General features: G+C 34.1%; 1 long non-coding RNA gene across 1 annotated transcript in view; it reads left to right on the top strand.

The window, feature by feature from the left end:
* Positions 1 to 6,277, top strand: part of LOC149137083 (uncharacterized) — a 48,487-nt gene extending 42,210 nt beyond the window's left edge. The window contains exon 2 of the long non-coding RNA XR_016239189.1: positions 5,619 to 6,277. This is a non-coding gene — a long non-coding RNA (uncharacterized LOC149137083). The remainder of the gene's footprint in view (positions 1 to 5,618) is intronic.
* The last annotated feature ends 12,318 nt before the right edge of the window (positions 6,278 to 18,595 follow it).

Raw genomic sequence — 18,595 nt, 5'->3', positions numbered from 1 at the left:
ATCATTTTTATATCCATCTTCCCCTATGTAGCCAAGGCATGGATGTTTTGTTTGTTATTGAATTGTGAACTTGATACGTATGCATCCTCACCTACTTATTTTTCTTAAAGTATTTCTAGAGAACTTTTTTTCCTTACCCTGTCTTAATCATATGCAAAAATATGCAAAGCCTAGTCTCAGTGACCAAACTTTACTCATAAAGTTCTGATAATATTATGCCCATGAAAACCAAGAAGTGTTTTAAATCATTAGTGAGAGTAATAACAAAGGAATCAGTCCCAATTTATAGACTCTACATTCTATTAGACTCTGTGGGTGTAAAAAAACAAAAGTGACCATTTTATTTAGAGAAAGAAGGAGGAGTAAAAGAGACAATGGTAGTGATGATGATGAGGATGCCTGTGGCAATGATAATGAATAATAATAATAATAATAATAATAATTATATTAACCCATTCTGGACAAATTATTTTCCAGGAATGTTTCATTTTGAATAACAATTTTGTTTTACTTAAAATAGTCGCAAGTGTGGCTGTGTGGTAAGAAGCTTGCTTCCCAACCATATGGTTCTGTGTTCAGTCCCACAGTGAGACACCTTGGGAAAGTGTCTTCTACTGTAACCTCAGGCTGACCAAAGCCTTATGAGTGGATTTGGTTGATGGAAACTGAAAGAAGCCCACTGTATATGTGTGTCAGTGTGCCTTTGTGTCTGTTTGTTCCCCCACCCCAATTGACAATTGGTGTAGATGTGTTTACATTCCCTGTAACTTAGAGGTTCAGTAAAAGAGGTCAATAGAATAAATGCCAGGCTCAAGAAAAACGAAGTAGTGGGGTTCATTCACTGAACTAAGAATTCAGTGTAATGACTGAAACAAGTAAAACAAAGAATAAAAAATAAAATGAAAGTTTGTCGGAAACATTCTTCTATTTAAGATGTTTTTGTTTTTTTTATAAATATATATGACACACAATAGAATCCGTTCTGACAATCGTGAGCATCTCGTTATTTTTAAAATATACACATTTTATAATTATAGGAAAGCAATGAAAGAAGTAAATTAAACAAGAAAGAGGGTAAACATTCTTTATTTGCAAGGACTGGGCTTCATTTATTTGTTATGGTGATTTTGGAAAAATGGTGTTACACATAGAAGAACATTACTGATTGGACATCTATAATTCTTTACAATTTTTTTTGTCATGATAAACATTTTTTGTCTTCCCTCACCATCTCTATGCCTACTATTACTCTCACCCCAGCATGAGGAATAGAAGTGTCACTGAATAGTGAGAGAGGGGGTCAAAGTGTGACACACTGACACACACAAATTCATTTTGGTATTTATTATTATAAATATGTACACACACACACACACACACACACACACACACACACACACACACACACACACACACACTTCTTACTTTTGTTGAAAACATTTAATTGTGCTTGGCCGAGGTAGGAAAATAGACATCAGTAAAAAGAAAGCTAAGGAAATCTCAGTAATATTAATCTTAACTTTATAACTGCTGCCAGGGCTCAATTAAAATTATAAAGATTTTCAAAATAATTGTATTTTAATTCTTAAATACTGCACATATAATAAATAAACAAAAATTTTCACTGATTTTGAAATTACAATTTTACTAGCATTCAAGTAATATTTTTGTCCATGAATTTAAAGGTATGATAAATGTATGTTCTTTGTCCTGCACTCTTTATCTGTCTATCTTTCTTTCACACACACACACACACACACACACACACCTATATGCATTCTACAACAGCCAAAAAATATTTTCAGAAACTATCCACTTTTAACACTATTTTTGTTTCTGAGTTGTTGCCAACTTAAAAAGTTAAATGATAAAACTTCAAGACATAATAGAAAGCAAATTTTCTATTTTTCTCTCGAACAGAATGAAATTATCCAAAAATGGAGCTGAAAGTTCAATTTTGATCTTAGTAATGTATTATGATTCCTGCCCTCTCCCAATTTAAGTTAACAGCTTGTATGGTTGTTTCCATTTCCTCTGTGTTTTCTTCTGGAAATTTGACCAGCACTTTGTTGAACAAAGGACTTCTATTTTTTTTTTTTTTTTGAAAAAAATAAGTGAAATTTAAGGCCCATTTCTTAATTGAATTTAAAATTTACTTTATTGACAGTTTGTGTAAAATAGCAGAACACAGTTTGAATTTAGTTATTGATTGATTGTTTTTATAGACTTTTATTTTAATATCTGGGAGACTTATAGGAGTTTTGTTTTGTTTTTGTGTGTTCCTTTTTATTAACTGATTTTGCATGATGTTGTTATCTCATATCACTAGCTCTTGCGAATAATTGTCTACTTTAACTGTCTTTAAGTAACAAAGACACTTTATCCATTACAGATGAATATACATGCATACAAATAGATATACATGTCCACACACACACACACACGCACACACACACACACACAGTTAGAAAAAGAGAGAGGGGAGATTTAAACAAGAAAATAAAAGAATATATAGGAAGCCTTACATTTTTATTTAGTTCTTAACCATTTTCTTCCATTACTCACAGAAATCTACTGAAAATAAAGCCAAGATTAGTTTTTCTCTAAATGACATCCACTGTAGATAGTTAGAAAGTGTTTGACTAAATTTCTTGAATTTTTTTTTTCTTTTGTTTGCGATAATAATCATACAAATTGTATGGCTTATCAATGCAATAAGTAAATTGACTATCGGCAAATTTTATTTAAATAATTATCTACAAGAAACAATATAGAAAATTAGTCAGAATCAGAAAAAAGAATAAATTAAAAATAAGAAAACAATTTGAATTTCAACAATCAGTTAAATATGATTTAATGATAAAAAATAGATTTCATTTTCTGATGATAAATTTTAATGAGAAGGATAAATTGGAAATTGAAGAAATAAAAATTAAGGTGGTACAAACCCCACCAATTATGTTTATATTTCTCAGTAATGTAGCTTGCAGGGCGTGAGGGGTGCCTTGGGTGACACTTTTAGAGAGGTGACTCTTTGGATGTGCAGTATAAGAATTTATAGGTTTATAATTAAAGATACAAATACAATGTACTCTGTGGGAACTCGAAAGGGTAACATAATCCAAGAGTAAGGTATTCCAGTGTAAGGAAATCCAAGAAGTAGGTACTCTGAAACCAAGAATTAAGTACTCTAGATCATCATTGGAAAAACGTAGATGTGTGTGAGTGTGTGATAATAGGCAAATCAAAAATAGAAACGAAACCAGAACCAACAAAAGTCAAAAGGACATACACAGTGAATGTATAAGGTTGATGCTCAGAAAGTTTAAGATGGAAAAAAGAAGGGGTGTGACATTTTGAGCATGGCTCTTCATCAGAAAGAGGAAAGAAGAAAGAACCAGAGAGAAGGAAAAGAGCAGTCCAAGCTAAGAAAAACATGTTTTTCTCAAACTATTCTTTTCTTTCTCTCCAGAACTTTCCTCTTTCTGACTAAGAACCATGCTTGAAATGTCACACCTCTTTTATTCCATCTTCTATTGAGTGTCAACCTATTACATTCAATGTGTACATCCTTTTGATTTTTGTTGTTCTTGTTTTTATTTTTGTTCTTATTTTTGATTTGTATAGGCTTATAGGTTGAAGAGGAGGGGGCAAACTCAAGTGTCACCCCAAACAGCATACACTTGAGCAATACACTACAGGTATTTCAATATCCTCACTGGGTCATATTCTCACCATCCATTTAATATCCTTTAAATTTCTCTCCTATGTTGGTCTCAACAAACCAAGCTTCTGATTGGGTATTGGCCTAAATGTTGTCACTCATCATATCACAATCATTATCACAAGCTTTTTGAAGAAAATTTAGCTGCTATTTCTAGCAGGCTGAATGACTGCAGAGAAAGACTCTATCATTCATTTGCACACAAGTACACGTTTTTTTATATGTAATTATTATAAAATCAGTTTCTTATTTCTTTATTGCCCACAAGGGGCTAAACATAGAGGGAACAAACAAGGACAGACAAAGGCATTAAGTTGATTATATCGACCCCAGTGCATAACTGGTACTTAATTTATCGACCCCGAAAGGATGAAAGGCAAAGCCGACCTCAGCGAAATTTGAACTCAGAATGTAATGGCAGACGAAATACCGCTAAGCATTTCACCTGGCATGCTAACGTTTCTGCCAGCGCGCTGCCTTGTGCCAGCGCGCCACCTTCATTATTATTATATAATAATTATTATTATAATTATTATAAACTCAGTTTCTGCTCACTTTCACAGTTGCCTTTTGAAGATTAAATGAGGTTTACACCAACTTGTGAAAAATTATTGCACGAAATATATGGCTGATATTTTATAGAATTCTTTTCTAAATCAAATAAACTTTCATGACGCTTTGTGCATTCTTTGGGTACAAAAGGAAATTAAAAAAGAAAAAAAAATTAAATAAAAAGATTACATTCTTTTTTCATCTCCATTTCATACTGTTGACTCAATACTTCTTTGTAAGACTTACTGTTGCACTGATGGTCAATAAAATAGTTTATCTTTCTATACACCTGATTGCATTGGACATCTCATTATCTTTAGTGTGACACATTACTCATTAGCACTTACCGGGACATTGAAGGTAAAAGAATATACCTGAGAAGGACATGGCAATTAAAATTAAAAAAATAAATAACCAGTCTAATATGGCTTTTCACATTCTTAAGCTTGCCTTGTTCCCATTAGAATCTTCTTTGTTAACAAAATACTAATACACTTGACATTGATCTTGTACTGACTGACTTAAAAAGAAAAATATTGAACAATCCATTTGTTTTTCTTCCATTAATTCTATAAAACTCTTGTAGCACCATTCTGTCTGATGTGTGGGCTTAGCTACATGATAGGAATACTCTAAATAGCTGTGGATCAATGGTCTCTTTGTTTGTATGTACGATGATTCCTGCCAGATAGATTTGGGCATTTATGATTGGATAAATGTCAAATAAACTTAGAGAATATTTGGCTTACTAGTTGAATATCTATCTCATATGCAACCTTGAAGTCTCTACTCTGATCGAAGTAGGCTATAAAAAATACATTCTCTTTAGTACCACACTGGCAATTTTTAGGTGTGATGAATAGATGTTATAAATTCAACCATCGCTGAATATAAACATACATTTTTACACAAGCATATGTCATAAACAAGTCTTATAAATAGTAGAAATCTCTAATCATGTTTGATTTTCTTCAACACTATATAAAATAGAGAATGGGATTGTTGCTAAAGTAGAGAACAAGTGAGATTCTTTATAACAGGCTCAATTTTTACACTAAAACTGAATCATTCCAGATAGTACAAGTTATGCTTAAAAGGCATTCTCACAAGAATTTGTAAAAGCTTGTTAATCTTTGGTTGCTCTACAGTGAAACCAAATAAATAAAATGGATGACACAAGAAATTCTTCATTTAGGTAACAATCTGTGCCACATTGCAACATACATGCCCACAAAATTAATCCTTTTTCTGTATTTCTTAAGATTTGTTTCAACATCTATATTTACTTAGAAATTATTTATTTACTTATTATTGAGGTCAACTTCGCCTTTTATCTTTTCAGGGTCTTTAAAGCAACTAGTACCAGTTATGCACTAGGGTCTGTAAAGAAACTAGTACCAGTTATGCACTGAAGTCATTGGAATCAACTAACCACTCCATCACCATAAAATTGTTGTCCTTGGACCAAAATTTGAAACCATTATCATTATAACTAGCTGGACCCATAGATATTTAACAGAGTTAATGGCAAACTTACTGGGTTATTTCTGAAAATTTATCCAAAAAACCTGAAAGCTGTGTTGTGTCTGTATAAAAAGATAGTCACTAATCATTGAAAAGTGAAGGAAATCAGAATACAATGATTACTTAATGCATTTCATATATACACTTTATATGTTTTATACACAATTTTATAGACTTCATACACAGCACACTCCCTCTTTCTCTCTCACTCTTCACTTTACCCTCTTTTTCTCTCTTTTTTCTTGTGCTTTTTGCCTTTTCCTTCAACTAATCATGTGGAAGCATTACACACAGGCTAAGTAATGAAAGGAAAAAATACTATACTTTTCACTCACCATCACCTCTGTTTGTTGCATGTTGTGTCTTGGTCTAATGCAAATAGTTTATGATTATTTTAAATACTTTCAAAGATTTATTTTAAATAATTACAAACATTGGGCGATATGCTGTGCTTGAAAAGACCTGTCAAAACAAGTGTGCCCAATGCCAGTGCCGTCTGACTAGCACTGATATCAGTGTGTTGTAAAAAGCACCATTCGAGCATTGGGCCTCACAGAAGCACTGTCAGGTGACTGAGATCTTTTGGTGATATACTGTGCTTGTATAGACCTGTGAAGCCAAGTGAGATCATAAAAGGCAGTGCTTCAGCATGGCCACAGTAAAATGACTGAAACAAATAAAATAATGTATGTGCAGAAGTGACTGTGTGGTAAAAAGTTTGTTTCCCTATCTCATGGTTCTCGGTTCAGTCCCATTATGTGGTACTTTAGGCAAGTGTTTTCTACTTTAGCCTGAGGCTGATTAAACTCTTGCAAGTGGATTTGGTAGGCAGAAACTGAAAAAAGTCCATTGTATATATATGTATATCTATGTGTGTGCCTTAATATCTGAGTTTGTACCACACTACTGCTTGATAGTTGGTGTTGGTGTGTTTACATCCCTGCAACTTAGCAGTTCAGCAGAAATGACTGATAGAATAAGTGCCACTTAAAACAAATAGATACTGGGGTTGATTTGTTCAACAAACAATTTTTCAAAGCAATGCTACAGCATGGTCACAGTCTAACGACTGAAACAAGTAAAAGCTAAAAAATGCAAATTCATTGGAAAGTCATAATTTTTTACCATTCTTTTCCATGACATTCGACCACACACACAATGACATGACTTACATAATGCTGGCATTTTGAAGACATGCATTCACAAACACAAAAAATTTACACACACACACACACACATAGGTATGTATGTGTGTGCATACACAAGCCAATACACTAGCCTATAGTTGTTAATATGTAAAATATTACTAGACTGGTATAATACTTAGTAATTTTTTGGACAAAACCTGCCACCAAAGTAACAATTCAAAATGAGTTGCTGAAGAAAAGTATGTGTGTATATATGTATGTATGTATGCATGTGCATATGTATGCGTGTTTAAAACTGTATCCTACTAGAAAACCAATTCATAACAAAGTAAAAAGAAAAAACAAAAATAGAGAAGTAAATCTGCAAAAGAAAATCATTGTCTGTTGGTTCATCTGCAAAAATGATTTACCATAAATAATCAATGTTGGTGGTATGAAGCCACAGAAACAAATAAACACTCGGGTTGGGTGATTTTTGCTTCATCCATGCCTTAATTTCCATTAAGTGTCTTTGAGACTGCTTGGGTAAAATTCGTGCCAGATTTTTTCATCTTTCCTTTGTTTGACTTCATTTTACAGAACTAAGAAGATTGCATTTAACAAAAGAATGATTGATATCTTGTCTAGTTTGGTTTCTCTATTAGCTTAGAATTTTGATTTGGGGTTCTTACTTCCCATAGACTCGTGCAGTCATGTTTGTCTTAAGTTCAATCTCAGTCAAAACATTCTTTTATTTTACATTTATTTTTAATAAATCACTTAATATGTTTATATATTTTATTATTATTATTATTATTTTTACTTATTGATTCTAGTTCACCAAATGCCAGAACAGGAAATTTTTTAATTATGAGTTTGAGACTATTCAAACTGAATGAAGGAAATGAAATGAGACTACAGCAGTGTTACTGATGCATGACACTATTATCATAGAAACATGACATATCTGTTAAAACCTATCACACGTACAGTGCAGCCAACTGCCATTCTAAACTGAGTCTGGCTTGGTAATGTGTACTATTCTTTCACTAATTGTTTCAAGTGCCTATATAGTCAATAACTGACATACATCCCACCTCTTGGTTCCCTCACTCTTGATCTTGTCAATAACCTGGACATGATAGCTGGAGGAAGATAGAGGGCTGCACCAGTACCTGACTGGTACTAATCTTTAGTTGAGTAAGCTGGATCACTATGAAATGAAGTGACTTACTCAAGGGTAGAAATGCACCACTGAGCTCAGGAATTGAAACCACAACCTCCTTATGATCATGAGCTGATACTAGCCACCATCTCATGAGCATGAATGGACCGCCACCATCATCAACCACTAGGCCATATACTGCCACCTTTCACATGTAACTCAGAGTTATTCAAATATATTATACAAGATCAAGCAAGAAAATGACAAAAAGTAGAACTATTCCTTTCCAAACCCTGTAGATCCCTATAGATCCAAAAATCTATCACCATTTATCTCTCTCTAAGTTGTTGGCACGCCATCGCTTACGACATCGAGGGTTCCAGTTGATCCGATCAACAGAACAGCCTGCTCGTGAAATTAGCGTGCAAGTGGCTGAGCACTCCACAGACACGTGTACCCTTAACGTAGTTCTCGGGGATATTCAGCATGACACAGTGTGACAAGGCTGACCCTTTGAATTACAGGCACAACAGAAACAGGAAGTAAGACTGAGAGAAAGTTGTGGTGAAAGAGTACAGCAGGGTTCGCCACCCCCACCCCCTGCTGGAGCCTCGTGGAGCTTTTTAGGTGTTTTCGCTCAATAAACACTCACAATGCCCGGTCTGGGAATCAAAACCATGATCCTATGACTGCGAGTCCGCTGCCCTAACCACTGGGCCATTGCGCCTCCACTATCCCATTAAGTAGATAATTAATAAATCAATTACCTGGAAATGATACTGATCTGTTTCTAGAAGGTTTTTTTCTCGAAAGAATTTAACACAATATCGCAAACTAAGGAAACACACACCATTTTCACAGTGCGGCTATTACTTAGTCAGCAGTGAATCATAATTTCTGCAATTCTGTTTAAATCTTGATGGGTGCAAAGGTTGTGGATTTGTATGTTGCCAGACGATCCATTGATACATTGTGATGTTCATGAAAGGACATATATATATAAACACTAATTGGTCAGTATTATGCTTTGTTGAAACAGAAACATGTCCAGAGTTGTCACTATGGATGCGAAAGTTCTTACTATTTGCTCCTGGTTTATTCGTTTATATCTTTCAGCCCTAAGGCAGTGGCTATGCTGGAACACTGCCAATCGTCCAGAGTGCTGTAGCCATTGAAGACTGTTGGCATCTTACGTCCATAAAATTTTTGTTTCGAAGATGCAACTCGTTTTCAGCAGAGCGAACTGGACCAACATGAAATGAAGTGCATTGCCCAAGGACACAATGTACTGCCCAGCCCAGGCATTGAAACCACAAACTTATGATCACCAGCATAATGATTTAACCACTAGGTCACATGTTTTTACTGCATTACCTAATTCCAATTTAAATCTATTGGGATTTTGGTGCATCAAATATCTGAAAAAAATATTTCAATGTTTTGTTGTATTATTATTCGTTCTTTTGCTTTGTTAAGTTCAATATTGTTCAACAATGTTTGCTTTTCCTTGATAAGAATACAATCTTCCTTAATTAAAACTATATTGTTCTTGTTCACCACATTTTGTTAGCACCTATTCTGCATGTCACAAACTGTATCAGTAAAATGGAAGTTTATGCAACTCCCTTTACTTGTAACCATTAGAATTCCTATCTTTGAGAATCTAATGCTGTTAATAATTTCTTGTAAACTACACTGCTGTGCTGCAAGCATGGTGCAACAAAGTAACCTGTCCACTACTACAGTGAATTGAGATGAAGCTTCAAGAAGTCATTCTTGAAGTTTGTAAGTGTGTATGTGTAAAAAAATGTTAATAGACACAGGCATGACTGTGTGGTAAGAAGTTTGCTTCCCAACCACATGGATCTGGATTCAGTTCCACTGCATGGCATCTTGGAATATTTTTTACTATAGCCCCTAACCAATCAAAGACTTATGAGTGGATTTGGTAGAAGGAAACTGAAAGAAGCCTGTCATATGTATGTGTGTGTGTGTACGCAGGAATATCTATATGTGTGTATTATTGTCTGTGTTTGTCCCCCACCACCATCACTTGACAACCAGTGTTGTTGTGTTTGCATCCCCATAACTTGGAAGTTCATCAAAAAGAGACTGATAGAATAAGTACTAGGCTTAATATAAAAATAAGTACTGGAGTTTGATTCACTTGACTTGAATTTGTCAGGAGTGGCTGTGTGGAAAGTAGCTTACTTACCAACCACATGGTTTCAGGTTCAGTCCCACTGCGTGGCACCTTGGGCAAGTGTCTTCTACTATAGCCTCAGACCGACCAAAGCCTTGTTAGTGGATTTGGTAGATGGAAACTGAAAGAAGTCCGTCGTATATATGTATATTTATATATATATATATATATATATGTGTGTGTGTGTGTATATGTTTGTGTTTCTGTGTTTGTCCCCACCACCATCGCTTGACAACCGATGGTGGTGTGTTTATGTCCCCGTAACTTAGCGGTTCGGCAAAAGAGAGTGATAGAATAAGTACTAGGCTTACAAAAAATAAGTCCTGGAGTCAATTTTCTCGACTAAAGGTGGTGCTTCAGCATGGCCAGTCAAATGGCTGAAACAAGTAAAAGAGTGTTGCTTTTGTGTCTTCTTACATCCATTATTTAATAACTTCACTAAGGAAAAAAAAAATTCTAAAATAAGTATCATACCAGATTGCATTTGCAAGTAAATATATTCGTAGAACTACATTAGCCAACACATGGTGCTTTGTAATTTGAAGCAGATTTGGATACTATATCTAGTAGGTGGAATGACTATAGATGTTTCCACATTGAATTGTGTGTTGGGAAGCTGTTTTTAATGCTAATCAAGACATACTTTGAACTTACATACAGAAACACGTCCACACAAACATGCATACAACTATGCACAAATACATGCACATGCATGTTGTACACACATACACATACACACGCATGCACACATACACATGCATGCACACATACACACATGTATACACATAATTTTGACTGACATCAAGTTTTGCATATAAAGCTTGTCTAACTCTAAGGTATTAAGTGAAAATTTTAGCTGCTTTTATCATAAATATGACTCTACATTTGGTATTGAATACTCCATCATAAATGTTTTGCTGTTACTCTTAAAATACTTTTAAAATAACAACTTCGAAATAAACATTATGTGTGAGTAAATGTACATGCCTACATATATCTACATAGTGTTGGATGAAGATATTGTAAATGATAGACTTAGAATTACCATAATGTGAGATGACATGATGTCCACTGTAATATGTCCACATATCCTATGGGTAGGATAAACAGCTGAGTAAGATGGGGCAGGAGGAGTTTTATGAAGGCTGTTTCAGTGGCACCTACGTCGTAGTTCGATTTACTGTAGCAGAAGCAGAATGAACAAGACATGTAATAAAGTCGTTAGTTAACATGAAATTGATGCAGGATTGTGGTGCTGCCTGGACAAACGTTATGTCAATCTAATTAATAACCCCATGGAAAATATTCATAAAAATGAGACGGTTGATAATAATGATGATGACAATCATCATCAGCATTTAGTTTCATTTTATTGTGCTTGCATGGGTCAGACCGAATTTGTTGAGGCAGATTTACTACAGCAGAATGCCTTTCCTGCCACCAACCCTCACCTACTTCCAAGCACCTATGTTCAGACATGTTTTTCATAGGAGATTTGAAATGAATAACATTGCTTGTATGATGTTGGTCATTTATAACCATCATATAATGTATGAAATAACACTGTGTAACAATTTTTTTTTGTTTTTGGTCAATAAGTGCTATTTCCTATTTGCTTTCATCTAGAAATCAAAGGACATGACTACTATTCCCTTCAAGTTTTGCTTTTATGACCTGGACATCAATGTTTTGAAACTAATCAATTTCCATTACATTTCAAACATTCAGCACTGAGTTGCTGAAGCTGAAATAGCGTTATAGCAAATGTTCTGCTCAATACCACAGATTTGCTTGACAATTGCTTGAGCTCAACCATTTGAGCATGTCCTTTAGTGGCTGACAATATGTGCATTTCTGATCATGAGCAGGAGTAGTGGGGGGAGCATCATAGCCATGTGTTGAGAAGGATTCTTTGGGGGTTTGAATAAATGTAAGAAATGTAAAGTGTGAAGGATATATTGACTATTTTTTATACTTTGTAGGGGTAAGCAAATATACTAGGAAATAATGGTTGCTACCAAGGACAAAAATCGTATTACAGTGTTAATAAAAGACACCAGGAAGAAACAGCAATCACTGAGAGATTTAGAATGATTCAGACTGAGACTAAACAGTTAACAGATCGTTCATTGTATGTAGGAGACTACACCACCACCGCCTCATGTATTTCTGGAGGTTGTAGTATAATCTTGACCAAATGTATGAGTACATTTTAATTAATTCATGTAAATATTTATGGCTGTATGTATAACTGTGCTTGTCAATGTGAATGTAATTACCCAAATACAATTTTTGATACAAATAAGATAATATTTTTTTCAAACACAGAATTGCTGTCAGAGCAGCAGAAATACTGAGTAAACATTATCCTTACAAAGGGGAAAAATTTGTCAGCAAACTGTGTTTGAAAAAATATCATCTTATTTGTACCATACAATACACATTTGATGCTTATATATATGTATATATATATAAAAAAAAATGTTAGTTTGTATATATCTATATATACACAAGTTTTGATACTTGATAAAGTGAATAAAGATACGATACAGTGTTTCATCTTTATTTTAGCTTCATGTCATTTCAAAAGTATTAAAAAAAAAAAAAAAAGAAAAATTGTCAAAATGTTATACTATCCATGATTATAAATTCAGAAACATCATTCTAATTTTGTTCTTCAATAATTAAATATATATGTATATCATCATCATCAACATTTAACATCCATTCTCCATGCTGGCCTGGGTGCATAACTTGACAGCAACTGGCAAGGCTGGAGGCCACACCAGGTTACATAGTTTGTTTTCGGTTGGTTTCTATGGCGGGATACCCTTCCTAATGCCAACCATTTTACAGAGTGTGCTAGGTGCTTTTCACGTGACCAGCATCTTCTCAGAACATATGAATTTAAAGATAGTGCATCTGAAGGTTGACAGACAGAGGTTATCTCGGAATCAAGGTTGCTTCAAATAAACTGCATAAAATGCCGCCAAAAAGCAAACTGGACTATGCCAAATTGGAATGAGCTGACATGGTACAATAGAACAGAAACTCTTCTAATGGCTTCTTTTAGTGGCTGTTGGTATTATCTTAGTGGGATGAAACCAAGGTTTAACCACAAACTCCAAATACGATTAGAGAGGGTTGTGCCATAAAAGCATACTGGTTTCCAAAACCAAAACCCCAAATAAAAAAATACAGCAACAACCCTTACCCAGAAGATAGGAAACCGATAGATAACTTGGCTGATTTGATTGACACAGAAGTAGTTTATTTTAATTAGTTTAGTCTATTAATGTGGATTTTATCATGTAAAACTTTTAAGAAGGTAAATATAAAGAAAAGCCTTTGCAAATTTTTTTCAAATTGACAACAATTTACATTTAATTAGCTGATTTATTTATTCATTTGGTAATTTATATGCTTATTTACTTGTGTATTTACTTCTTGAGTTTTGTATAAAGATATTAAGATATTATCCAGTTCTAATTCTTTCTTATGTTAGCGCTGCTAGCACATAATCTTATTGAAACATCAATCATTTTTATGCAGTATTCACTGTAGTTAGAAGAAGAGACTTTATTTTTGTATGGGAAGGTATAAAAGTTTAGTCTGACTTACAGACAAAAGGCTAATAGACAAAAGACTTATAGTGTTATATTCTACACAATGTAGGATACTGGAAACAAGAATTTGGTCTTTGTTGGTAAAAAAAAAAAGAATGAAAGGAAGAAAATAAAATTAGCAAAATCAGTTTTTTTCTTATTAGTTTTCTTTTAAAAATTTTACCAATGTCAAGAAAGGATGTGTATCCCATAAAATTTAGTAATGTAACAAAAGAGATAATTGAACAAAACCAACTTCGTTGTTTTATTTCATGCTTCCTTCACTCAAATATTTGAACAGATGTGATTTTTGGAAAATAGAACTTAAATTGGTAAGTAGGTGTATGATGGGGGGAAGGAAGAGGCAGAGGAGAAGGAGGAGCAGGAATGATTTCAGTGGCGTTGGTGCTGTTAAATAATTTTAGCCAATGGCTTAATAAACTGAATAGAAACTAAAAGGAAAACTCATTACTTATTATTATCATCATCATCATCATTATTATTATGATCGTCATCATCATCATGATCCTCATTGTAGTGATTATAAAGATGAGTAGGGAAAGATAATTAGGACAGATTTAAAAGTGATGATGATGAAAGAGATGATGAAGAGGAAGAGGTGGGAAAGGAGAAGTTTAATAAAACATCCTGTTGAAACTGAATTTAAATGATTTCACATCAGTTTCGGGCACCACTAGCAAAGTCAAAGGATTTGGATGAATTGGTAGAGCAGGTGTTTTAACAGTTAGGGCAATCTTCTTAATTCTGACCATTGAACCATGAAATGAGAATAAGCATATATTTTCACCTGAAATGAATGAGGCAAAGTAAAGTAATTTACCTAGGTGTGCAATATGTTGAATATTGCAGGGTATGAACTCATAACCTTTCTTTGATTACCATATGCTTTAATCAAAACATATGGATGCAGGCGTAGATGTGTGGTTAAAATGTTCACTATGCTAAACCCTATGATTTCAGTTTCAAATTGACTGTATGTCAAGTGTCTGCTACCATAACTTTGAACATTAAGCAATATTTTGTGAGATAGAAAGGTAGTGGGTTGGCAGAATCATTAACACACTGGACAAGGCATCTCATCTGTCTATACGTTCTGAGTTCAAATTCTGCTGAGGTCAACTTTGCCTTTTTTGTTTTTGGGGTTGATAAATGAGTACCAGTTGAACAATGGGAATGTTTTTATTCAACTTACCGATCCCTTGAAATTGCTGGCTTTGTGCCAAAATTTGAAACCAATATTTTGTGAGATAGCAAATGTGTAGAATTTTCCAGTTTCATACTGATGGTTTTATTTATACATCATATATATGTGTGTGTGTGGCTGTGTGGTAAGAAGCTTGCTTCCCAACCACATGGTTCCAGGTTCAGTTCCACTGTGTGACACCTTGGGCAAGTGTCTTCTACTAGAGCCTTGGGAGTGGATTTGGTAGACAGAAACTGAAAGAAGTCCGTCGTATATATATATATTTATGTATGTATTTGTGTGTCTCGGTTTGCCCCCCCCCCCCCCAACCATCACTTGATAACTGATGTTGGTGTGTTTAAATCCCTGTAACTTGGAAATTTGGCAAAAGAGACCGATAGAATAAGTACTAGGCTTACAAAGAATAAGTCCTGGGATCGATTTGCTCGACTAAAGATGGTGCTACAGTATGCCACAGTGAAATGACAGAAACAAGTAAAACAGTAAATAATACATATATGTATACGTATGTACATATATGTATGCATATGTACATATGTTTGTATGCATATGTAAGTATGTATGTATGAAATAATATTGTTTTTTCTTACGAAATATAAAACTGCTCAAGAAGTGCTCAGGTTGAACCTGAGACAAAAGATAAGAAATTAAGATATAAATTCAAATTACGCAAACATACTCATACAGTTATAAATTTGACTTAAAACGCATATATATATATATATATATATATATATACATCTATAAATATTTTTAAAAACATATTCATAAAATATAAATATGCATAAAAATACATGTAAATAAAAACCATGTGGGATAGGTATGGAAGGAAGTGTGAGAAAAAAAGAAATTATTTTCGTTCATATACTAAAATTAAGGCCGGTTAACAGTTTCAGTTAAAAGATCCATAGAGGTCGATGTGTTTTTTTTTTTAAATATATGAATGGTATATAAAGTATATAATACAGTTTGAGGAAGTCCACTTTCTACAGCTGTTTCCAGAGTTCATGTCCTGGTAGAAACATTAATAAAAAATATTACAGACCATGCGGACAATGTCCCCTACATCAGGAAAGGTATCCCTTTCTACCAGGTCATGAACTCTGGAAATGGCCATAGAAAGTGAACTTCCTCAAACTGTATAATATACCTTACATACCAGTTATATATTTAAAAAAAAAAACACATCAAACTCTATGGATCATTTAACTGCTCTTAATTTTAGTTCAAAAGAATTTTGTTGGTTCTCTCTTTCTCAAACTTCCTTCCACACCAATCCCACTTGGGTTTTATTTACATGTATTTTTATCTAAATTTATATTTATATTTTATGAATATTTTAAAAAATATTTTTTTCCCTCTCTCATTCAGGTTTCGTGTTCAAAGAAATCATAATTTTTCTATCGTCTTGGCCTAACAGCCCTTAAATTTTGTTGTCACTGTCCTGTCTTGTTCTCACTGTCCTGTTCTTGTTTACACTTTCACCCACCGCAAAAATTTCCAAATTTTAATTAATTTGCTTGCGGGAAGGACTGCTCCAACAAAGTCACGTATTGTCTTTGCCTTCGAAACGCGGAGTAGATGGAGCAGGGACAACTGAAGAAGGGTAATATTCTTTGTTGCATGTCTCATTTCTCTGTTTGTTTTTTCTGTTGTTTGAAAAAAAGTTCGTTTCCTGTCCTTGTGTTTATGTTTTCGTTTCTCATTGTGTTTAACGTTTTTTGTGATGTCCTGTACCCATATATGCTTGTATGTATACATATAGATGTCGGTATGTACATATATGTATGGATATATGCATATAATTATATATTATTTATGTTATGTATATATATATATATATTTGAATATATATATATACATGTATATATGACTGTGTGGGATGAAGTTTGCTTTTCAATCACATGGTTGTGGGTTCAGTCTCACTGTGTGACAGACAACTAGGAGAAGTGTCTCTTACTGTGGCCTCAGGTCAACTAAAGACTTGTGGGATTTGGTAAACAGAAACTGAAAGAAGCCTTTGTGTTTCTGTGTTTGTCTTCATCACCATTTGACAATTGGTGTTGGTGTGTTTAAATCCCTGTAACTTAGTGGTTTGGCAAAAGAGACCAACAGAATAAATAACAGGCTTGAAAAAATAAGTACTGGCATTGTTTTGATCTACTAAAATTCTTTGAAATGGTGCTCCAGCATGGCAGGTGTCTAGTAATTGTGACGAGTAAAAGATAAAAAAACTTTTCCATTCCTCCCAAGTGTCAAACTAATACACCTGCTTGTTATTCCCTCACTTGTCCTCATCCTTGTCTTCTGTAAACTTGAACTATATATATATATATATATATATATATATATATATATATATATATATATAACATTCAAGGGAGGTCGTTGCCAATGCCACTGGATTGGCTCCTGTGCAGGTGGCACATAAAAAACACCATTTGAGTGTGGGCATCACCAGTACCGCCTGACTGGCTTTTATGCCGGTGGCATGTAAAAGCACCCACTACACTCTCGGAGTGGTTGGCGTTAGGAAGGGCATTCAGCTATAGAAACTCTGCCAAATCAGATTGGAGCCTGGTGCAGCCATCTGGCTCACCAGTTCTCAGTCAAACCGTCCAACCAACCCATGCCAGCATGGAAAGCGGACGTTAAATGATGATGATGATGATGATGATGATTATGATGATATATATAAAGCCATCAGTGAGAAACCGAAAACCTAAGGATGTTTGCTCATGGCATCTGCCATTAAAATTGTAGAGAACCAGTTACTGGTCCGTTTGAAAATTAGTCAATGATGTTATTGTTCAATTATACTAAAAGAAGATAGAATAAATAAATGTGTCTTAAGGTAATCAAAACAATATTGATAGTTCCACTTGAACCAAGGTTGAAGATTGAAAGAATTGTTAGTGTGTTGAAGAAAATACTTTTGTTGTGTGTTCTGAGTTCAAATCCCACCAAGGTCAATTATGCCTTTCATTCTTTAGAGTTGCATAAAATAAAGTACTAGTTGTGTACTGAAGTTGATGGCATTGCCTAACAGTATAGTAAATGAACAGACAGCAGTACTTATTTTTTAATGCCTGATATTTGTTCTAGCAGTTTCTATTGCCAATCCCGGTTATCAAGCAGGGTGACAAACACAAACACCAGCATAGATACACATAAACAAATATAATAGGTTTCTTTCAGATTCTTTCTACCACACACAAGACTTTGACTGGCCTAGGGCTCTAGTGGAAGACACTTACCCAAAGTACCACACAGTGGGACTGAACATGGAACCATATGGTTGAGAAGTAAGCTTCTTGCCTCACAGCCATGCACCATGTCAATAAAATCTTTAATTGTTTCTATTTAATAATTATATTTTACCTATTTAATCACGTTATATTAGATTTTATTTTCAAGTATTTTGCTTATCATAACAAAAAAGATAGTACACTGTAACTACCCTGACACGT

This window comes from Octopus bimaculoides, chromosome 2, assembly GCF_046866305.1.
Source record: "Octopus bimaculoides isolate indiv1 chromosome 2, ASM4686630v1, whole genome shotgun sequence".
In the NCBI taxonomy this organism is placed as follows: domain Eukaryota; kingdom Metazoa; phylum Mollusca; class Cephalopoda; order Octopoda; family Octopodidae; genus Octopus; species Octopus bimaculoides.
This window is presented reverse-complemented; position numbering and strand designations above follow the sequence as displayed.